The 23,999-nt window shown below is 49.6% G+C and overlaps 1 non-coding gene across 1 annotated transcript; it reads right to left on the minus strand.

The window, feature by feature from the left end:
- Positions 1-14,393: 14,393 nt before the first annotated feature.
- Positions 14,394-14,465, minus strand: TRNAH-GUG (transfer RNA histidin (anticodon GUG)). The gene has a single exon. It is a non-coding gene; the product is annotated as a tRNA-His (tRNA).
- Between the last annotated feature and the right edge of the window lie 9,534 nt (positions 14,466-23,999).

Consider the following 23,999-nt stretch of genomic DNA (forward strand, 5'->3'; position numbering starts at 1 on the left):
ATGTTTGAATACTTGGTGGATTTTGCTGGACTGGTTTAATTGGGCTATCTTTAAATCAGACGTTTTATTCCCTAATTTTCTTTATAAGCCATATCCCTGTTATTGAGTTCTTAATTGCAGAGTTGTTATATGTAATTCTTTCTTTTATATAAAGTTTTCTTTTAAAACTGTGGGAGTTGCTTCCTAGTGAGCAAAGGGGGAGAGGAATTCCTGTGCCGGAGCTCGTCTACCTTCTGTGTGACAGCTAGGAGGGAGCCCATGCTCTTTGGTTTACCTTTCCTATTGTACCCAGGGCGGAACAAGTCTACGGGGGGAAAAATTATAGGGAAAAGAGGAGAATCAACTCTGTTCTTCTGTGGTTGAGTTTTTCTCTAGTTACTGCTACAGACAAAGGGAGGGTAATCCTTGTGTAGCTTAACTTAGGTTGAAATGCACTAGCCTCGGGGAAGTAGATTATCCTCGCTGTATTGTATCAAGGAGCAAGAGTAAGCATCGCTCCGGCTAACCCAAGGAAAGGGGGGGAAGCTGGGGGATGAGATAGGGAGACCCAGGGGGCTCTGGGTCTTGTGGGGTTCCACAGGGATAAGTTGGGGCGACTTGAGGGCTGATAGGAGCCAGAATCTTATCTGGTGGCAGCGAGATAAGATCCAAGCTGGTATAAGCTTGGGGGGAATCATAGTAAGCACCCAGATTTTGGACGCTAAAGTCCAGATTTGGGACAGACGTTTACCACACACGCAAAAGAGGAAAAAAGAGAACAGCAAAGATAGAAAATGCAGCTTTTGGCTCTGGTGTTGACTTTTACTTGCAACCTCAATTGCTGGAGAAACACAAGCCCAACACACGGTCTGATCGGCCGCTCTGAGACTTGCCACACTTGTACCAGCATCGGGCTGTTTAGGGCATTGCCTCTTTCTAGCCCCAGGCTTACAGCAGTTGCAAATGTTGGCCTGCTAGGCCAGGCCCTTATTCGACACAAGGCAAACGGAGAAGGACAGGAAAGAAAATAAGGCGGGGAAGGAAAAGGACACATCAAGTGTGGGTGGGGGTGACAGTCTCACATCCCAAATGATGTTTGGGATTTAGCCAGAGACAGAGCAGGTGGTGACATCATCTGGGTCCTACTCTTTGGCCCAGTCTGATGGGGACTGGACATCTCCCAGGATCTGGATGATGAAGGCCCAATTGTGTTACTGTGGATCCTGTGGCTTCAGAAGATGGTGGGGGTGGTACCCATGAAGGTGAAGCTCATTCCTCTCCTTCTTTCATCTTTTAACTAGCCAGAATTCACTTGTCACTTCCATCCATATTTCCCTCCAAAATCTCTCTTTAAAAAATAAAAAGATGTCCAAAGAGTGTGATGGTTGGACCAGCCCATCCCCTCATTATTTTGTCCACCAGTTAGGCCTAGTTTCCAACACACCAATTCTTGTTCATTGATTTCAGACCCACCCATCTCTTGTTTATCAGGTGTGATCTTAATATAGTCCTTGAGTTAAAGCAGGTGGCCTTTTTGGACTGTCGGCCTATCAGACCTTTCCCATCAGCCTTTGCTGTTTTAGGTCACTGTGACAGTGTGTAGCGGGGCGGTCACCCCACTCCAACTCAGAAAAAGGTAAAAGCTGGCCCTTGGAGAGGGCTGGGCTGAAAGAAGCCGAGTGAGGCTGACTGGGTAGGCAGCCGCAGGTGCAGCCACACCCAATTAGGGTCCAGCTGGTCCTGATAAAAGGGCTGGGAGCTAGGCAAGGGGCATCTCACTCCAGTGGTGGAGTGGGAAGGACCTGGCTGCTGGTTAGAGAAGGGTACCTCAAACAGCACAATGCTGGGGAACTTTGGCCAGATGAGTCCCCGGGCCGAGGCTGTGCTAAAAGGGCCTGTGGTGGTACGAAGGCTGCAGCAGTGCAGCCAGGCCAGGAAAAGACAGCAGGTTCAAACCCCCTTGCCAATGATGAGCGGCCATTTCAGAGTACAGTTTGCCCTTGAGAAAAAGGGCTAGATGAAGACTGGCAGTCTGTCACTGAGGCAAGATGGGCTTTGGGGAATTAGGGTTCCCCAGGGAGGATCCATTAGTTTGGGGGAACAGCTGCAAGGCAGTACCCCAGATAAGGGGTACCATGGGCCAGGAGGGATGTGGGGCCTGAACTAAAGGGTGGTACTAGAAAAGGGAGAAGCAGGCAGCAGCAAGGGAGACACTGGCCAGCAGGAGGCACTCCAATGCTGGAAGAGCTAATTCCCGGACCAACCCACAGGAGGTGCTGTGCCGGTGAGCACTCCGCCGTGCTACACAGTGTATGAACTCACACTCACATTTCACAATTCAGCTCACAATGCAGCTAACCGGGCAGGCCCAATGATAACAACCGCCCCAACCATTCCGGTTCAGTGCGCACAAACCCTGCAAAGCACGAAAATGCCCTCGTAGGGCCATCCTTCCCTTGGCTGTACCCCTAAATCCTCTAGCACTTCTCCAGGGGGCAGAAACCTCCCCAGCCAAGTTTCCCGCACTCCCACTGCAGAGCCAGTGTAACATGGGTATGTGCTAAGGGCAGCATGCGGCTGGGTGAGGCACTATGAGAGAGAGTGAAGGGGGGGAGGAGGGAGGTTGGACCGGCAGCTGGAGCCCAGGAAGGGTGGGAATGCACCATGGCCTCTGGGACATGCAAGCTATTAGCTGTTACTGCCAGTTCCAAGAGCTCATTGCAGGTTAACTCCTTGGTGTATACAGATCCAGAGAGAGCTTGTCCTGCCACTCCATAGCTCCTTGCCAAGAGATTCAATAGGAGCCTTCGCAATTAATTTCCCCACCACCTGGCTCTGCTCCTGACACATCTCAGCCCATCTGTTACTAAGCCTGGCTGTATCCCAGCCCCGGAGCTCTTATAATGTGACAGCACTGCCATGGCCGTGTGATTTCTCCAGCTGCCTGGGTCTCATGTCCAAGTAGCAGCACATCTCTGTCAGCGGCGTGGCCAGCCCTTATCTCCATGTCTGCCTTCCACCGGCTCTTTCATTTCCACTGTTTGCCTAATTTCTCCTTATCGCTGCAGTGTGTATCTCACTGGCCCCTGTTCCAGTAACTAAGATCTTTCTTCGGCTTCCAGAAGATGTTCCAGGGACAGAGCAACCAGGGCCCAGTAATGCCTTTTAACCATTCTGGGCGCAGTGTGAGGTTTGTATACCCATCACAGCCTGTTGCAGGACACACACACACCCTGAGCCTGCTGCAGGCTCCCCCACAACGAGCCTGCTGCCACCACAGTGCCCCCACCCCCCAGCCTCCTACCACCACAGTGCCTCCCCCCTGAGCCTGCTCCTGCCACAGGGCACCCATGAGCCAGCCCAGCTGCAGGGCATTGTAATGAGTGGCACAGAGCTCTCCCCCACTCCATGTACTCTCTGATTGGCCAGGGGAAGGGGAAGGCTCCACCCCCTTGTAGAACTGCTGAATTAAATTGTTTTTAATTGTTCACTTTATTAATGTAGCTACATAAGTAAAGTTTTATGAATGAAATAACATTCATAAAACCGGTTACCCCAATAACTGGCTAATTGACAATTAAGATGCTTGTTAAGAGCCATAGCTGTTTAGCCAGTTGCTCTTGTAAGTTTCACCATCAATCCAATTCCTGCTTAAATCACTGAGACTTGCACTGTTTCAGGACTGTAACTTCTGTTCACCATTCATTACACTTGCCTACATTGTAACTTCTGTTCACTGTTTGCCATATTGTAATTCAAGCCCCATTTTAAAACAGCAAAGAGTCCTGTGGAACCTTATAGACTAACAGACGTTTTACAGCATGAGCTTTCGTGGGTGAATACCCACCCATTTAAAAACACTTACTCCATTTTGTAAAAGCTGTCCAACTTTCATTTTTGCAAACCCTGCTGTAATCTCATTAGTTAAGTTTAGATGTGTGACTGAGGTATGTATGGATGATGGAATCAGCCTCCAGCGCCAGCCTGTCCAGATGAAATAGAGTTCAAACCCCACTGGCTGAAGATGCAGACAAGAGCCCTAACAAAGTAAGAAGAGTCCACCCTAAAAAGAAAAGGTACAATAGAAAGAAGATCAAAGCCAGGTCCCAGGCTGAAAGTCACGTCTGCAAAACACAGCAAGACCCATAGACTCTGGATTCAAACTAAAGCCGACAAAAAGGATGAGTGAGATGGGAGACTTCGGAGGGTAACATTCTGCTGCCAACATGGAAGGGAATCAGTGCATGCCCAACAGAGACCCAGCTAGTCCTTGTGCCCAGCTTTCCTGGCCAGTTGGCTGCCACAAGCTACAAACCCAAGCCACAAACTCAAGCTACATTCAGGACTGGTAACTATCAAGCAGCTGCAGAACATCTGATGGGTGCGTGTGTGAATGTGTGTGTGTGTGTATAGGTATTAGATATAATGTGTGTGTATAAGGATTAAGATATTAGTTATTGGTCATAAATCAGATTGTTATCATAATAAATGTGGCATCTTTGTCTTGCCCCCTAAAAAGATCCTGTGTAGTTTTGTCTGCATAACACCCTGGCATTCCCGCCAGAACATTCATTCTATTATAGGGACCAGACAGCTGCAAGCAATTGGCCACGGAAGGCCCGACTTCCATTGGAGGGCTGGTGTTTGTGCAGGAGCTGAGACCCAGGACCCTTTCCCAGCCCTGAGAGCCTCCACCTGACAGTATGGTGTAGACAGATGTGCTCTGTTCGCCATGGGCAACCTGGGCCACAAGGGCCCTGTGATCTAATGGGCACACACCTAGCTACAGCAGCCTTTAAAGCTCAGCAGGCTGCACAAGAGATCTAACAGCTTGGGTGTGGGTCCTGCCTGTGGGGCCAGAGGGGACTGAGCTGTGTCCCCAGGCCAGCCAGTCTGCTCCTCTCCTGCATGTGTGTTGCACGTCAGTGCTATGGGGGCAGCCAAGCCCCACTTTGCACAGGGGGAGATCTACATGTAACAATGCTGGTTCTGGTGGGACTCAACTGAGAGTGCCAATTCAGGACAAACTGCTTAAAGCAGGGCAGTTACAGCCGAAAGCTGGGGTTTTTCCACCTCTAAGCAAACCAAACCAGCCAGACAGAGAGAACTTTGGTTTTACCTCACTGGCTAACCACACGTCACAAGCAATTCCCTTAGACGCTCAGTTTCCCAGTATCACCACCAATGCCACTAGTTAGGGGGAAAAATGGTTATGAAAACCAACGCCCTAGTAAAAGAAAAAAGTTTCTCTCAATCCCAAAGGACCAAGGCCCAGACCCAGGTCAATATGTTTATTAGAGAATATTTAAATAAGGATGATACACAGAGTTTGGCATGTCAGTCACTAGTCATTGGGGACAACATACAGAGTATGAGGGGACGCTGGTATTTGGTTATGGGTTAGCATATAGTACATACAGTCTGTAATGTCCCCACAAATCACGCTGTTGCCAATCCTTTAGAATCTAAAAATCTAAAGAGTTATTCATAAAAGGAAAAAGGTATAGATGAGAGCTAGAATTGGTTAAATGGAATCAATTACATACAGTAATGGCAAAGTTCTTGGTTCAGGCTTGTAGCAGTGAGAGCATAATCAAGTCTCTGGAGTTCACCCACAGCTGGGATCACAGAATGTCAGGGACCTCAGGAGGTCATCTAGTCCGACCCCCAAGCAGATTTTTGCCCCAGATCCCTAAATGGCCCCCTCAAGGACTGAACTCACAAGCCTCGGTTTAAGCAGGCCAATGCTCAAACTACTAAGCTATCCCTCCCCCAACTGAGGTGTTATCAGTCCTTTGTGCAGAGCTTTGATTTGTAGCAAAGTCCCACAGGTAAGAAGCAGGACTGAATACCAGATGGAGATGAGGCATCAGCCTTTTATAGTCTCTTGCCATGTGGTCTTTGCTTTCTTTGTCCCAAGGACCGCTATCCAGCACATGGCATAGAAAAACCTGAGTTCTGTCCAGAGGCAGGTCCTTGCATACCTTGCTGAGTCACAAGGTGTGGCTGCCTTCTCTCAATGGGTCCATTGTATAGCTGATGGTCCTTAATGGGCCATCAAGCAGGCTAGGCAGAGCTGACACCAACTTGTCTGGGATGTCACTCAGAAGCACAGCATAAGTTTGAAATACAAACAGTATAGAGCCAATACTTACAACTTTAAATATACAAATGATACATACATACAGCTAGCATAATCATAATCAGCAAACCATAAGCTTGTCTTAGACACCTTATTTGACCCCCTTTATACAAGATTTGGTGCCACTACAGGACCTTGGTTGCAACAATGATCTATACGGTCCCAATTCATATCAGTAATGTCACAAGCCAGTCTGCTCCTCTCCTGCATGTGTGTTGTGGGTCAGCGCTATGGGACAGTCAAGCCCCACTTTGCACAGGGGGAGATCTGCATGCCGAGGAACACCCCCATGTGCTGGTCAGGGTTGGGGAAACAATTGTCCCCTGGAGATAAGGCCCAGTATATAGCACAGGAGGTGGTTCCAGTCTCAGCTGCAGCAGGAGATAGGAGAGCAAGGCAGTTCCTCAGCACAGCTGGCAGATCAGGGGGCAGTGGGTGCAGAGAGCATCCCCATGGGAGCCCCTGCCTGCTGCCAAGGGAGCGGGAGCCTGGCTGTGAACACACTCAACAGCAAACAGGCTCAGGATCAGTTTGCTCAATACCGAGCCCCAGGAGGTCCCAGCTCCCCCAGGCCCCAGGGGGTGTATCTGATAGGCATCCACTGGCCATCTGTTATCACTCTCCCAGGCCTCCTGCCATGGGGTATGATGGACAGATGGAATCAGGGAAATGACACAGACATGGAGCAGCCCAGCAGGCCAAAGAGAGTGACTGCAGCCATTGGTCATGCCTCGCAGGTGTGGCCAGTGCCTCCTGGTGTCACATGCTGCCTTCCACTGTCATGGCAACGCTGGGATACTTCTCCCCTGTCCCCTCACAGCTCTGCTATTGCCAGGCCTGGGGAAGCAGCAGGCTGGATCCCTCATTAACCAGCCAGTCCACCCCCTCTGCCCTGGCTTCCAGTTGCCATTGTCAAGCTGCTGCCAACATATTCGGTGCCCTTGAGGTCGGAGCTTCTGCTTGCTGAGATGACTATTGTGGCAAACCCCGGCAGTGGGTTTGACACTGGGCAGCGGCACCTTTGAAATCACAGGTCATTAGCCAATGTCACCAATTACTGGGAAGCCAATGTTAGTCCTGGTGCCCCAAACGAATCGTTAAAATGGTATCTGAGAGGCTCTGGTACCCCAAAATCCAGCACAAATCCGTTTGGAGGAAACGACAGCTCTGCTTGGCTAATCCCTTTAGCCTGGGCACAGGGCAGTGCTCAGACAGGCGGGGTGGGAGAAGCCCTCATCCCTGCTCCTGATGGTGCTGTCTAGCCCTGCTGTGCCCATTACTGGGGAAGACTGAGGAACTCCAGAGGGACCAGCCCAAGCAAGGTGAATGAGCAGCACGGTGGGAGGTTAATGACAGTGCTGATCGGTGCAGAGCAAAGCCCATTGGAAGGAACAATCTGAGCCATACCTTAGGGCTCTCAGTGAACAGCATCAGCTCAGGGGGTGGGATACAGGATACGGCTGCCTGCGGGTGTGATGTCTGCACGGTGCAGGTGCATACCTTCTTAGGGGAGCTTGGGGGTGTTGTTCTGGGAATTCAGCCTGAGACGGTTACACCTGCAGGGGAGGCACAATTAATGCATGTGTTCTGGTTATGAAAGGGTTACAAACGTGAGTAGAGAATGGGCTGAGGCTCAAACTGAGGCAGCTGCTGGGAAGTGACTGGTCTGTGCGCTCTGGCTCTGAAAGGGTGACAGCTGCTGGGGAGGGCCTGGGAGCAGGGATGCTGTTGTCTGTACTCCAGGGGGCAGGATGAAGCCAGGAAGGTCTGTGTCACTGAAGTGGGGGCTCTAGGACGACCATTTGAAGTTAGAAGGGTTTGGCGATGGGAGCAGGGATGCAGACCAACTCCCCACCCATTTTGCTCCTCTCTCCTGGCCCGTAGCAGCCCAGAGTTCACTGCAGATGCCCAGCAACTGAACATTTCTCAGGGCCGCTGACAAGCCGCTGCTTCTGTGTTAGTTGAAGAAATTTATCAAAGAGGCTTCTGCACTAGAAAGGCAGGAGCTTCACACCTTTGAGCCAGGCAGTTGCAGGCTCTCAGGCTAGTGTCAGAGCCTCTATAGGAAAGCCAGAGCTATGGGACCTGCTTACATCGGTAGGATTTGCATTACTGTGGCACCCACATAGGACGCACCATGCCAGGCCATGCACAGACATAGGTTCTGCCCATGTAAGCTTCCAGTCTCAATAACTGAGCCAGGACACAGATCGGAGAAAGGACGAATTATTCTCCGCGCTTCACAGATGGGGAGTGAAGCCCAGAGATGGATTTGCTCCCAGTCACACAGGGAGTCTGGCAGAGCTGGTGTAAGCGGGGGAATAGTCCTGCTATTGTGGGGAACTTTCCTGGCTTATACACTACGCCAGTGAAATGGCCTAGTGAAAAGATCCAAGTCCTTGCTCCCACTCCCTTTACCCAGAGTCCTCCCTGACCTAGAGGGGTCCCCTTCCACTCTCCTGTATGGCAGAGTCCTTGTAACCCCAATAAGGGTGGGCCCAGGATTCCTGGGGGGCTCGACCCCCCACCTTGTCATGGTCACTCAGGGCAGGGGCTTGGGTGTCCCCACTCTGGGGTGCTCTCTCCGCACTGGACACTTCCCTGACCCACTGATCATTGCCTAGAGTTCAAAGCAAATACAATGTATTAAAGAGCAATCAATTAAAAAAAAAATAAGAAAACAATGGGAAAGGTGAAAGGAAAACCTGTCACCCCGCTCTGCGGCATGGAGACATTACAACCAGCGGTGGCTAGCAGGGCTGGATTAAGGCAAGGGCTTTAGGGGCTGCAGCCCAGGGCCCCGGCTCAAGGGGGCCCCCACAAAATAAATCACAGGCAGCAATCTCCAACTCCAGGCTGCTAGCACAGTGGGGCGTTCAGGCAGGCTGCCTGCATGCCGTGGCCCCGCGCCACTCCCGGAACCGGCCAATGGGAGCTGCGGGGGCAGCGCTTGTGGGTACAGCCAGGGCACGGAGACAACACTGTCCCCCTCTCTCCAGGGGCCGCAGAGATGTCCTAGCAGCTGGCCACTTCCGGGAGTGGAAGCTGGGGCCACAACATGCAGGCAGCCTGCCTGAGGCCTGCTGCGCTGCCAGCTGGGAGCCACCTGTGGTAAGCGCCTCCTGGCCAAAGCCTGCACCTTGCACCCCCTCCCGCACCCCAGCTCCCTGCCCCTCCTGCACCAATCTCCCTCCCAGGAAAAAGACTTGTATATGGGGGCCCCACAAAATCTAATAGCCTCAGGCCCACAGGAGACTTAATCCGGCCCTGGTGGCTGGACTGTCAGAGCAGTTCACAGCCTGTTCCTCACACGTCCCAGGCCCCTGCCCAGGCCCAAGGGATGCTGTGGGTCGGACACTTGCTCTGGCGATGGTCACACGCTTCAGGCTCTAGTTGGCAGGACCCTTCCCCCCAGTGTCACCCGCCACCCCCCATCGGGGTTACCACCCGCCCCCCCCAAGTCTGGCCTGCAGGGCCTCTTGGCTGGGGGTGTCTCCCTGCACTGGGCCCTCTGCCCAGGGTCCCCCTCGCTCTGCGCAGCTGCTCACCGCACCCAGCCCCAGCTCCACTCTGCCTCGGCACTGCGGCTGCTCTGCCCCAGCTCCCTGGGCTGCTCCTCTGGCCCCTCAGGCTCCTGCTCTCTCCTTAGCTCAGCCCCTCTGGCCAGGCAGCTCCAGCTCACACAGAGGACAGGACCCCCTGGCCTCCTGACTCCCTCATTGGCCTACCTGCCTTGTCAATCAGGCTGACCTGGGGCATTGGCCTCTCTCCACTGGACCTGGGGACTGTCAGTCTCAAGGTCCTGATTTCTCATCAACCCTTCCCCTTCCTTTTGGCACTGGGAGAGGGCCAACCAAAAACCTCCACTAAGTTCCAGTGAGGGGCCATGTCTCTGAGTGCCACCCCTGTAGGTTGACCAGAGAGCAAGTGTGAAAAATTGGAACGGGGTGGGGGGTAATAGGCACCTATATAAGAAAAAGCCTCGAATATCGGGACTGTCCGTATAAAATTGGGACATCTGGTCACCCTACACCCCACCTCACCCTCCTATGGCCCAAGCCATAAAACTGGCTCTGTCACTTTGCTCAATCCCACAACTAAACAAGGGACAAATTCAAAGCACTTGGCATTGGCTAACTCTGTTTCTGTTGTAGAGTCAGGCCAGCAATGAGACCTTCTGCAAATCCCACCTGAAATAACTGAATCCCACCTGGATCTTCTGACCTGAGATGAACCAGGGGGATGCTCCAGCCAGAAGGAGTTTGGTTTGCATAGCTGCTTATAAGCTAGTCCAGGAGACTCCCCACACAAGCCGTCTCACGACTACCCCAGTCAGGCGAGGGTGGGGTGAGGGGGAAGAGAGGAAAGGTTCCTGGGTGACTGATTTCCAGTCATAGTGAAATCAGTGACGGGATGAGAAGTAATAAAGCAATCAAAGCAACTGGCCCACCACTGAGCAAAGCACTGCGTGTTCTGGATGCATTAGGCTGGCAATACCCACTAGGGATGCAGCTGCTCTGATGTGATGTCAAGAATCCTATCCTAACTAGATATAAGGGCCCCACACCTGTGCCCAGTGCGCACTGGCCGAGCGAAGCACAATCTGATATGCCATTCTGTGGCATTTCTCAGCTTGTCTGTGTGGAACAGGGATAGTAGCATCTGCACCCGAAGAAGGGAGCTGGGGGAACAAGTGAGGGGAAGTGGATGTGAGCAGGCCATTTGCATGAGAGAGACCAGGTGGAGGAGTCCTGTACTCAGAAGGCAGGGTATAACATAGAGCAGGGGTCGACAACCCTTCAGAAGCAGTGTGCCGAGTCTTCATTTATTCACTTCAATTTAAGGTTTCACGTGTCAGTCATACATTTTAACGTTTTTAGAAGGTCTCTTTCTTTAAGTCTATAATATATAACTAAGCTATTGTTGTATGTAAAATAAATAAGGTTTTTAAAATGTTTAAGAAGCTTCATTTAAAATTAAATTAAAGTGCAGACCCCCCCTGGACAGGGGGCCAGGCAGTGTGAGTGCCCCTGAAAATCACCTTGTGTGCTGCTTCTGGCACACAGGCTGCCTACCCCTGATATAGAGAGAAGGAATGGACAGGGAGTCAGAGAAGATTAGGGTTGGAAGGGGCCTCAAAAGGTCATCTAGTCCAACCCCCTGCTCGAAGCAGGGCCAATCCCCAGACGGATTTTTACCCCAGTTCCCTAAATAGCCCCCTCAAGGATTGAACTCCCAACCTTAGGTTTAGCAGGTGGATGCTCAAACCACTGAGCTATCCCTCCTCCTGATTGTTTTGCTGGGGGTTCGTCTCAGACCCCATGCTGGGACCCTGATCCTCCCTGAGGCTAGACACATCAGGATTAACCAAAGTGGTTCTTAAATCGCCATCAGGGAGGAAAATATGGACGTATGGTAACCCTATTGGTACAAAAAAATACATACTGTGGCACATCCCTTAAATCAGAACTTTTTATAGAGTGATCACAGGGAGAAGGGGGATGCATGCTGGCTCAGTTTTTACGATGGCTGGATGCCCAGCGGTTGGTGCAGATAGGTCCAGTTATCATAACAGTGCACTAATTGTGGGTTCAATTGTCAAAAGTTAGTGTAAGTTCATAAGATGTCACCACAACCAAAACCAGCAAATGTTAGTGGGGAAAGGTACGAAAGGGAGACAGGCAGACTGATTTAATCCAAGCAAAAAGGCCTCCTGATATAACTCAAGGACTGTGTTAAGGTCATGCCTGGTGGACAAGAAAAGTGTGGAATCAGAAACCAGTTAAACAAAATTAGTGTGGTGGAAACTAGACCTAATTGGTGGACACAATAATAAGGGATAGGCTATTCCGTGCATCACCCTCTTTGGGGTCCTTAAAGAAAGAGACTCTGGGAGAAAAAATTGGCTACTGGAATGAACTTCACAATCATGACTGCCAGGCCCGCCATCTCCTGGGACCCCGGAGGTTCACCATCCTGATCCTGAGAGATGTCCTGAGCAGACAAGGCCAGAGAGAGGAAGAATGTAGATGACATTGCCACCTCTACCAGTGTCAGAAAGTCACCAGGCACGGAGCCGAAAGGGAGAAAGTCCAGTTCAGGAGGGCCAGGAAAAACAGGTAGGAGGAATAGCCACAAAAGGGCAGGGGTGGTGGAACAATTTGTGGGGGGGTGCTGAAAGCCATTGAACCAAATTGTAAACCCTGTATATAATGGAAACCAGTTCAAGCCAGGGGGTATGGCAGCACCCCCAGCACCCCTAGTTCCAGCACCTATGCAAAAGGGTCAGTGCCTAGAAAGAGGAAACAGAGCAGCATAAGGAGAAAAGAAGGGAGGTTCAAGGAAGAACAGTACAGTTAGACTAGAGGACAAATAAATAAAGAGTCTCCAAGTAAGCGAAGAAATTAGTAGAAAAACATCGTTAGAAAACTGCAAGAAGAGTAACGCAAGAATGAAATGTGAAGGAAATACGCTCTAATTAAAGAGAAATGGATTTAAGAAATAAGGGGGACGTGAGCGGTAATGAAAGTAAGAAATAGTAAGGCCTCTAACACAAACCATCTGGCAGCATCTTAAGGTACACAAGGTGAAGTGCAGGACTAGAGAAATTGTCAGACAGCAAACAGCTTGTAAAGCAGAAAAGAGCTGGGGCTAATTGTTCAATCAAGAAACCAATGCATCGCATCAAGGAATCCATGTCTTTGTTTAAGCTGGAACGCAAAACAGCCAACAAAGATTGCACAAGATGATCGCTCCATTAACCAAACTAACTTTTCCTCCAAACTCTGGGCATACAGAGGCTGAAAACTGAGAAACTGAAAAGGCAAAGTATCTCTGTTCCAGTGCATTGTATTATCTAATGTCAAAGCCTGTAATTTCATAAATGTCAATTGTTACCTACAAAGTGAGTTTTAATTAAGATATTACTTCATATACAATACACAGCAGTAATAGTTTACAGGAGTTTACAGTGTGACCCTAATTAGCAGCTCCTGCTAAAACAACCAATCCTGATTTATGTGTGATTATTCCCCACCTCACTGATTTCTATTTTACCCCAACTGATTGAGATCAAACATAATTTGGCCTCTAGGTTGCCTCTGCCTCTCCTTATTGCTCTGATTCAGAACACCCCTCCACCAAGCTCCCTACACAGGAACTCCCCCTGCTGAAACCAATTTGCAGCAGCACAGGAACAGAGTCCACTGTGCACAGGGCCAGGGGCCACTCAAAACATAGACAAGTCCAGGAACATGCATGGCTGGAGCTTGGCATCACAGGTTTCCTGGATGCCAAACTCAGGTAGCACATGCACCCTCCCCCCCAGAGCAGGCATTATACATCTGCACCAAGGCACCATGGGCACAAGCACCCACACGCCAGGCTGCAGGCATTTGCATTTGTCTTGGGCTTCCCACACACACACACACAGTGCCCCTCAATCCCTACCTGCAGTCTCCAGCCATGGGCTCCCTCACCAGCACAGCTCTGCTGCTGTCCCTCAGTCCCAACCTGCAGCTCCCCACTATCCCAGCCCTGGGCTCTCCCCACATACGAAGCTGAAATACCTTCCTAGCAGAACAGTGTTGGATCAGTGGAGAAACCGGCAGGGAGTTGGGCAGTGCCTGGTGACCTCAGTCATGGGCAGAAAGGAGTGGGATGTGGAGCCTGCAGGACAGTTCAGTGCAGCGCCAGACGCTGCTCAGTCGGTGCCACAAGAACAGGCATATAGTACTGGCAGCTAGGAACAGCTCCTGCAGGCCTCTCCCCAGGTGTCTGGGAGGGGCTCCCCTTCCCAGCTGCATGGCAGCCCAGATGTGCCAGGGCCAGGTCTCTGTACAGAACAGTATAGCCCTCGCTCAGGCTCTGGTTTAGCAGAGCACAGGGTCCTCGCTCAGCACTCCTCAAGGGGAGGAGAGGGCTGGAAGTGGAGTGCACCCTCCTCTGAGGTACAAAACCCAGAACATTTGGGATGGTCCTGAGCCCAGGAAACTGGACAGCTGCACAGGGACCGAGCCACATCCACGGCAATGGGCAGGCAGGGAATGGTGTGGACTGTCCAGCTACAGCCTCTTCCGTGGCCTGGTGACTGTTGGGTCAGTGACACTGTCCCTAGCCTTATAACAGGCTGGCCGTGCCCTGTATCCTCCAAACGCCGAAACAGGCTGGCTGTGCCAGGCTGCTGCCCATAGGAAGCGGGGGCTGCCTGGACTCCAGCCTCCGAGTAAAAAGCTCACAGGGCCCCCATGCCGTGCTACCGCTATTAAAGCGATGCCGTGACTCGGATTCGAACCGAGGTTGCTGCGGCCACAACGCAGAGTACTAACCACTATACGATCACGGCGAGCTACCGGGGCTGCGCGACAAGCTTCTGGCGCCCGCCTTCTTCAGAGCGGTGCTGATGACGTCATCACGGAGAGGGTGGGCCATTAGCTCCGCTCCCTGCCCGTTCTAACAACCATCTCTCGAGTAGCTATTGCGCATGCGGCTTCCAAGGGGGCAGGGTCGTGTTCTAGCCTGCACTGAGCACGCAGCAGAGACTGCGCATGTACGAAATACGGGTGGGCGGAGCAGCAGAGAGGAAACCCTCCCTCGGCGCGCGCCTTGGGTACTTGGGCGGTTTTGCTGCTGAGAGTTGTGGACATGCGCGCGCGCGTCCCCCGTTAGGGGCTGAGCGGGTGCCTGTGTTCGCGGGTCCCACGTGCTGCTCCGCCGCCTGGGGAATGGACCAGACCGGACCCAGGGTTGTATGTAGCCTACAAAGGACCCGCACCGCAGCTGGCGGAACAGCTGCACACATCTGCATACGGCACAGTGACACACCGCCCCGCGCAGGCACACTCTGCACAGTCACATCTGCAGCCCCCTACACACACACACTGCACGCTCACTCCCGGGCATAGTCACACACAGACACACTCACAATTACACACACTGCAGTCACATCGCCACACCCTGTGCACTCACATGTGCACACATTCATATCCACACACATATAGGTGCACTCACAGACCTTCCTACACTACTTTCTGCACTCACACGTGGGCTCACTCATATCTTCCCCTGGCATCACACATGGGCACAATCACTTCCATATACCATGCACTCTCACGTGGGCACACTCACACACCATGCAGTCACATGAGCACACTCACATTCATACATACAGTGCTTACACACATGCACCCCATACACTCACACACGGGCACAATGACATCCACACATATACATCACATATACTTGCACACACTCACATTTGCACACACATGCACTCACCTCCAGCCCTTCCCTGCTGTTCTCTATCACCAGGAAGAACAAAAAGCCCATTTCTGACGAGTCCCTTCATCTTTGTGCTCTTTAAGCCCTTACCATTAGGGAAGGCATCTCTACCTAAGCTCCAAGGGGACATGGATCCTCCCCTCACTCCATCCCCACCGCGGATGAGATAACTGAGAATCAAACAGGTTGCATGAGATCACTCCTGGCAGAGCTGAAAATTGAAACCAAGTCTTGTCTGTTTAGCCACACTGCCTTTTTGAATGAATATATGCCACATCCATGTGCTTGGCTAGACTGTCTGTGAAACTGGGCTACTCCTTCCTTCCTGCATACAGCACTACAAGCCCACAGGGAAGCACCCTATGTAAATGCCCGGCATACCACTCAGGAGCAGAAGTTCCATGTACCAACCACTCCTGAGACCGTTCCCTTCTTAGAGCCAGGAATTGAGTCTGGGAGCCCAGATTCCCAGCATTCTACTGCATTCTACTACTGCCTGACAAATAGTTGCACACAATATAATTTTTCTGTTTATTCGTTTTTCTTAAAAACAAAACCAAGGAAATTCTATATAAAAACTATATTAGAAGACCATTATTAAATACCAAAAGTAAGGGAACTGCTCCATGCTGAATTTAAACAGTATGACATGTAGGCCTTGCTGGAGCCCTAGCTGTAACTAAGAGTATGAAGCAGCTGTCAAGCTTGCAGAGCAGTAACACACCAGGTACTGGCTAACCAAGTAAGCACATTCCTGACTGGAGAAGATGGTACAAGAGCACCCAGCATTCCCAAGCACCTCCGTAAACAAATTCCCAAAAGATTGTACAGGAACACACCGACCCCTCAGAAGGAAGGGATGACAGGGTAATGGATGAGGATGTTTTGTTCAAACTAGCAGGTACGAGATATAAAGGTGATAACTAAGGCTAAGATTTAGTCACAGGTATTTTTAGTAAAAGTCATGGACAAGTCATGGGCAATAAACAAAAATTCACGCCCATGACCTGTTCATGACTTTCACTATAAATACCTTGACTAAAACTTCACAGCTCCTGGGGTGCCGCTGCTCTGGGAGTGGGAGGGGGGGCTTGCAGGCCAATCACTGGCCCCTGCTCTGGCAGCGGGGTCTGCCTACCCTCCACTGCCTGCTTCTCCAAGGCCCTCAGGGACTGCTGCTCCGATGGCCTCTGGGGCGGTCCCAGGGACTGCTGCTGCTCTGGCAGCCTCAGGGCCAACGGTACCAGCAGCTGCTCAAGCGGCCCTTGGGCCAGTTGCCTGGGGCCATTCCAGGAGTGGCCAGTGTGGCTGGCCCCAGAGCAGCTCCAGCAGCTGCCAGAGCTGCTAAAACACGGTTACTTACCTTGTAACTCTTGTTCTTTGAGATGTGTTGCTCATATCCATTCCAGTAGGTGTACGTGCCGCGCGTGCACGTTCGTCGGAAAACTTTTACCCTAGCAACTCCAGCGGGCCGGCAGGTCGCCCCCTAGAGTGGCGCCACTATGGCGGGTGATGCCCCCACCTGCGGAAAAGTGTAAGGGCAACGTCCGGGCGAAGGGACCATTCGTGGGAGCTGAAAGACCGACTGAGATGGTCCGCCAGGGTATTGCGCGCCCCGGGGAGAAAGGAAGCGACTAGGTGGACTGAGTGGGCTATGCAAAACCAGGGCCTGTAGCATGAAGCTATACGGACGCCTACTGACAGCGGCAGCTTACATTACAGAAGGCTGTTGTATGCTGTCTCCATGGAACTGGCTACAGGAGCGCAATAATTGGTGCCTCCCCTGGTGCCAAAAGTGTCAGAAGAACCTACCCACAAATTGTGCCCAGTCAAGAATGGACTGCTGTGGTAGCCAGGTCACCATGGCATCAGAATGGCGTTCACAGTGTGGCAAAAAGGACACACTGAAAGCTGCCTGTAAAACAAAAGAAAAAGGCCCTGTGGTCTATGGACGACAAAAAGAGAACCCTGCATACCCTAGCAGGCAGACCCAGATGATCAAGGTGACACCTCATCACAAGCGGTAAGCGCACTGCTGTTTTGTCTGGCAGTGGCCAGAAGACGGGTTAACCCCGTTGTGGATGGCAACCTAATACGCATGTACGCACCGTGCAGCCATCGGTGCTGGGCTCCAAGACTTTGGTATAAAAAAAGCATATACTTAAGGCACAAAACTTTCTAGAGTTACAGGAGAAGCTGTGCCATATTGGGACATATGGAGTTACATGCCAGGAGCTCAATGCACAGCTCTAAATGCTACTGTTTGGGGTGAAGGTATAGTTACCCAGCCTTAGATGGTGGCTCTTTGCTTGGGAAGATTCACCTGAACTGAGGCAGAATTGCAGCCGGTAGACTAATTAGAGAGAAACCAGTGACCTGTACTAAGGAACAGCTGCTGTTTTTGAGATGATTGGAATATTGAAGAGAAATCACTGTACATGAACATTTAAACCTGACAGTCCACCGAATATCTGAAAGCCCGAGACTTGTCCATATGCCATTCAGGGCCAAAGCTGAGCACCTGGAGCGCTGTGTGGTCACCAGTGGGTCCCTAATACAGTTACCCATAGCTCATAGGCCACTCCTATTCATCCAATAGTGAAGAAATGCTCTCTCGCGGATTTGCAATGATTTTAAAGTCACTGTCAACCCAGTGTTGAAGTGCAGAGCATACCCACTTCCCGATCGATGACCTCTTACAGGCCTGGCTGGGGACAAAAGTCAGAAGATTGATTCTTTAGTCAAGCATATTTACAGGGATGCACGTCGATGAAGTTCCAGAAGCTGCTGACTATTGGACTCATAAGGGGCTTATCGGATACTGTCGCCTACCCTTCGAATAACGTCTGCTCCCGGCCCTTCCAGAGGGCTATGGACCAGATCTGTGTGGCTTGTCAGGACTTCAGTGCTATCGGATATATCTGTCACTGGAAGAATGAAAGAGGATCACTAAGAATTAGAGGCTTACCTACAAAGAACTGGAATGAGATATGGCCTACGACGTTCCAAAGACAATGTGATCTTCAAGTCCTCTGATTGAATATCTGGACACATCATTGATCTGCAGGTCTCATAAGGGCCCGCAAAAGTTAAAGCTATTTGGAGGTCCCCACCTCGAATAGTAAGCCAGCTCACTCGTTTCTAGATACTGAACGTATTATGGAAAGTTCATCTCACAGTTGCCACACTGCTAAAACCCTTCAGAGCTCCTGGGGCAGAACAGGCCTGGAAGTGGACTGAAGCTGTGATGTTCAGTTACAAAGCTAAGGGATGCACTGCTAAATTCTGAAGTTCTAACGCACCTTTGATCCATCGTTACCCCTACAGGTGGCCGGCGATGCCTCCCTTATGAGTGGGTAGCATCGTTCACACATTAGCCTTTGGAAAGAGAGACCTTCTTGCTCACACACTCTAAGCCAAAGCAGAGAACTAACTACGCCCAAACTCACATGAGGGCAGTTAGAATTGTTTTTTGGAATTCGGGAAGTTTCATCAAGGTACGGTCTGGCGAAGTTACTCTTCTCACGACCATCGAACTCTTGACATCAATTTTTGGACCCTACACAGCATGTCCCCCATTAGTGCTATCGTACTGCAACATTGGGCATTGTACTTTCAGCACACACATATAACATTCAAAATCCGAAATACCCAATCTGGCATGGCATGCAGATGACTTCAAGGTTGCCTTTGCCGTCAAACATCAAGAATATGCCCAAATAGGAAATCTACTTTGAAACAAGGTAAGAGAATACACCCATCACTCTACTCAGATAAGGAAGCAACTTGCGTTGACCAGTATGTGCCCAAGTTATGGACTGGTGATCGTGGAATAATCTCGACAAGACCTCTCCAGTCTCACCCGACCTTGTTACCTACAGTCCAGAGAGGACGGAGTTTGGTCCAATCTGGTTGTTTGTGTGAGGGAGACGTGTCATTATTCCACCAACATGAGATCACAGGATGTTAGAACAGGCTACATTCCGGGCACTGTGACAGTGCGCATGAAGGAAATGCACAAGCCTATTTCTGTTGCCTGGATTGGACAATGCTATTGAGAGAAGCATAAAGCTTGATATGTCATGTCAGAGTGGAGGAATCACCCCGTGGGCGCCTTGTAACACCCATGAGACTGGCCTGAAAACCCGTCGGCAACGTATTCAACATTGACTTGCTTGCCCCTTTGAAGGAAGCATGTCTTGATGGCAGCTAGATGCCCATTCTAAATGGCCAGTAAGTCTCGTCTATGCAGCCAACTACTCAGGGAGTCTATCAAAAATACGGACTCTTTAGTCTTCGGTCTTGCCAGACCAACTTGGGACGCAACGGACTTGCAGTTTCATCTCTCAGGATTTCAAGTTTTTATGAAGGCAAATGGGCATACACCAACATCACGTCAGCCCATATCATCCATCTTCACAATGGTTAGCTGAAAATTTTGCAGACAAATGAAACAACGCTTTGAAATCAGCAAGGGACAATACCCATGCAAAAGAGTCTGGGATACCTTCTAACTTTCCCTACAGAAAGACACACCTCATGGCACACCCAGCATCCCCGGCCTTTCTAGATGGACGACAGCGCGCACTTGCTTGACCGCGCTGAAAACCTTCTGAACCCTGACAAGATGTGCAACATCAGAGCGAAAAAGAGCATCAAGGGGCACCAGAGCAAAAGACTGACCTTTAGCCCGGGGCAGCCAGTTGCTCGAAAATGATACTCCAGACTAAAATGGGTCCCTGGCCATGATCATCACCAAACAAGACCTCTTTCCTACACAGCACGGACTGCAGAATCTTACCTGTGGCGACAGTTAGAATCAGCTGTGCCAGGTCTGCCAGTCATCAGACACATCTGCATTGATGGTCTGACTTCACTCTCTGGTGAGACACCGATCACCGAATCACCTGTTTCCGACGTGGTTTCAACTCCACTTACCTGCCGGCGGCTTGAGACACCCTTTGCCCGCACGAGCCGTACCACCTCAGCCTGTCGGCTGCGGACCCTGAGCCAAGTGGTCTTTCGGCTGCAACAACACCAGGAGTTCGCCGTAATCCACTAAGGCAGAAGGCCTCCTCATCGGCGGATCTTGAGCTAGGGCGAACCCACGGTTATGGGGAAAATAATCCCCAGGTTTAGCCGGGAATGACGCAGGCCCTCCTTCTCTAGTCTAGTGTGTGTTTTATTTAGGGGATGTTCTTATTGGGGGAGGAATATGTTGTGTATTTGGTTGTCATGGTTTTTGTTCCCATGGCAACTGAGTTAGATTATTAGGGGATAGCCTAGCCTGCTTCGGCCGGTTAGGTGAGCTCTGTGTGTGTAAATAAATGGTAGTTTTGTTAGCTGTCTGCTGTCTGGCCTCAAGTGATTTCTTCCTAAACCGGCTGCCCCCAAGGATATAACAACCTCCGTGACAGATTTGCAGCTTTAGTGATAACTAACAATATCTGCAGTGTAATATGTAACTTGTTTGTATCAGTGCATAAAAGGAGAAGTATTGGGACATCTTTGTATTGGCCAAGGGGACAGCGTCCTGTTATGCTGACCGAGCCTTTACCTTGTCACTGGCATACATGTGTCAGTGTCCCTGTGACCCTTTGGACAGGGCGCTAGTACTGTGCATTGCTGACAATAAACTTGGCTAAGCACCTTTGCCACCGGACCGAGCTTGTGGTCTTTGTTTATGAATAACATTGAGGCCTTCTGAATCAACATGATTCATTCTCTGCTAGTGCAGCTAATGCCAGAGCTCCAAGAATAGCAGCACTAGCAGTATTCACAACTCGGCTGCATCAGCAACACTCCACAGCCCTAACAACATGATGCAATCTGTAATTATGTGATCATATCTAATTTTTTCCACAGAATCTCTACCTCATTCATTGCACAGATTGGATTGGGCTTAGAGCGCAAGGTAGCTGTGCGATATTTATTTTTATCTCTCTCATTCAACATGTGGCCCCTGCCTTATTTAATGCCCACCCTGCAAAGAATATGAACATATTTATTTCTTCGTGGATTTTTGCTGGCACTCCTCCTCACAATGTCCAAACCGCACACACATTAATGACAAAGACTGTTCCCTTGGGTACTCCAATCTACCTTGCCACCCACGTAAGCTTGCCTTTGTGATAGATGGTCCCTTACACTATAATTCACAACAATATTTCGGGCACTCCCAGTCCCAAGGACCAGTTACTTACCCCAGGTCAACTGCACTTTACATCTCACACCAGAGATAATGCTTGTAGCCAATCCTATAATCAACTATATAAAGATGTATTATATAGGAAAAGGAAACAGAGTTATTTAAAAGTTAACACAGGTAAACATACTCACACAAATGAGTTACAATCTTAAGTTTCAAAAGTTAATAGAAACTTCTATAATAAGCAAATTTTATGTGTCTCACAGGGTTAACCCAGGCTAAAATACTGGGGATCTCTTGCTTATGCCTAGAAAACCTTATCCTTGAGAGTCCAAGCAGCATAGAGATAAAGTTTCTCCTTGTCAATGATATTCCCTTTCCCCCTTCTCTGACCTTCCCAGTGCAGTTGATGGCGGGAACTTGCACGTCTCCTCTTTGATTCTTTGCTGGGCAGGAGATAACACCTCCTGTTGGAGATTAGCAAAAATTCAAATCCTACCTGATAACAGGTTTGTGACAGTAAGCACCCCTGTATTCACACCCTACACACCATTGTAATAATCTTTGTCCAAAATATGCCTTATGATGTATCCTTTGAAAATTAATAACTCACTGATCATTATTATTCTTGTGTGATGTTGTACACAACAGGTATTAAGAATTATGACTGTATACTAGAATTATAACTAAAGTGTGGGTGAACAAAGTATGTCGGGCAGTTGTTAAATAAGTCTATCTTAAACAAAGGAATGTGTGTTTACCCTCAATTTACCTAAAAGCAATAAACAGATCCATAAACAAGGGTGGAAGCAAAGCTCACACTAACAAGCAAGGGAGAGGACAGAATGGCCACTACACCCAGCAGGAGAGAGAATTTTGGTCTGGGTTTTACTTTTCAGAAGAATCCATTTCACAATTTACTGGTTTATAAAGATAGGGTCGGGGCGCAGGGCTGAACCTCAAGTGATAAGTAACTCAAACAACTGATTATGTACAATATTACTGTCTTATAAAAGTGTACAGAGTTAGGTCTTCTGAAAGCTAATGATGCACTGGTAATTAATATCATTGTGAAATGTCTGTGTTAACACTATATAAGGAATCATGGATACTCACTGATATTAGGTTGTACAGTCTGCCCAGACAGGAGGGAATGTCACAGCCATCCACCTGTCTCCCATGTAAATTAAGCCTGGTGGAATCAGAAACAATGGAAGCCCAATTTACATAGAAATCATACAGGGGGATGGGAGGCCTGCAGGAAGGTAAGAGCAGCATGAGATCATCCTGCTTCTTGAAACAAGTTCATTGAACTTTGGAAGATACAGGCAAGCACTGAAACCATCTTTGGCATCCAGCACTAGACAGATAGGAGAACAGAGCCCCTGCAAGCTGAGAAAGATGGATCCTTCAACCAAGAGGAGTTGAAGTCTCTGGAACAGAATGGAAGTGAGAAACTTGCTTAGGCAAAGATCTTTCACCTAAGACGACACAGGAAGCCAGCACTTTGTACTTTTGTGGAAGATCCTAACTGAGGGAAAGTCAGTCATGGCTGGGAAGAATGACTGGAGCAAGAAACCATCTTGAACAAAGTCTGTATCTTGCTAAATTAAGTTTCAGACCTATAGAAATGTATTTTGTTTTGTTTTACATGTAACTCTTTCTCTCTTCATTCCTTATACTTGAACTCACTTAATCCTGTGTATGTTAACAAATGTATTTCATTTTTACCATTCATTTTAAAAGGAAGGGTGTACTTATCCCCAGTTAAGTTAATCATCTGTGATGTGTTTGTGTATCTATAAGGGAACACATGAACCACATCATTTCTCTGAACTGCCCAGGATTTGGCTGGACACAGCAGAGAACAGAGTTTTGGGAAAATTCAGGACTAAGAGTGTGTTGGGGTCGCCCTGCAAGTAGTAGCCCGGGTTGGTGGAAGCCAGAGTGGGGTTGTAGATAGGCTGCTGGGGTCAGAGCTGCTGAACCAGGGCTGTCTAGCTCACACTCAGGGAACGACCAGAGGCTGCTTGTGAGCACCTCAGGGTGGGAGCTACAACAGCAAAGCATTTGTGAAGCACTCAAGGTTCCAGGGTAGGCGGTGACACAATCCCTCGCCAGTCTGGATTGCACCCCAGACTCTGACAATGGGATACAGATATTATAAGTGAGATTAATGCATGGGACAATGTGCAAGCATTCAATAAAGTCTAAACACTAAGCATATTTTACAATTCTAATACCTATGTTAACAATACTAGCACATAGGTGAACTACATGAATTCCTGCTATGTGTTTGTCAGTATTCAAGTAAGGCACAGGGACCTTGGCATAAGATGACACCTGGTTTGCCAGCATCACACTTATAAGAGACTCTTCTGTAAGTTAAAGGAAGTACCCCTTTAGCTCAAGGTGTAGAGGTCTGTGTCGTGGGTTAGACTTTTGAAAACA

This window comes from Chelonoidis abingdonii, chromosome 9 (genome assembly GCF_003597395.2).
Source record: "Chelonoidis abingdonii isolate Lonesome George chromosome 9, CheloAbing_2.0, whole genome shotgun sequence".
Lineage (NCBI taxonomy): Eukaryota > Metazoa > Chordata > Testudines > Testudinidae > Chelonoidis > Chelonoidis abingdonii.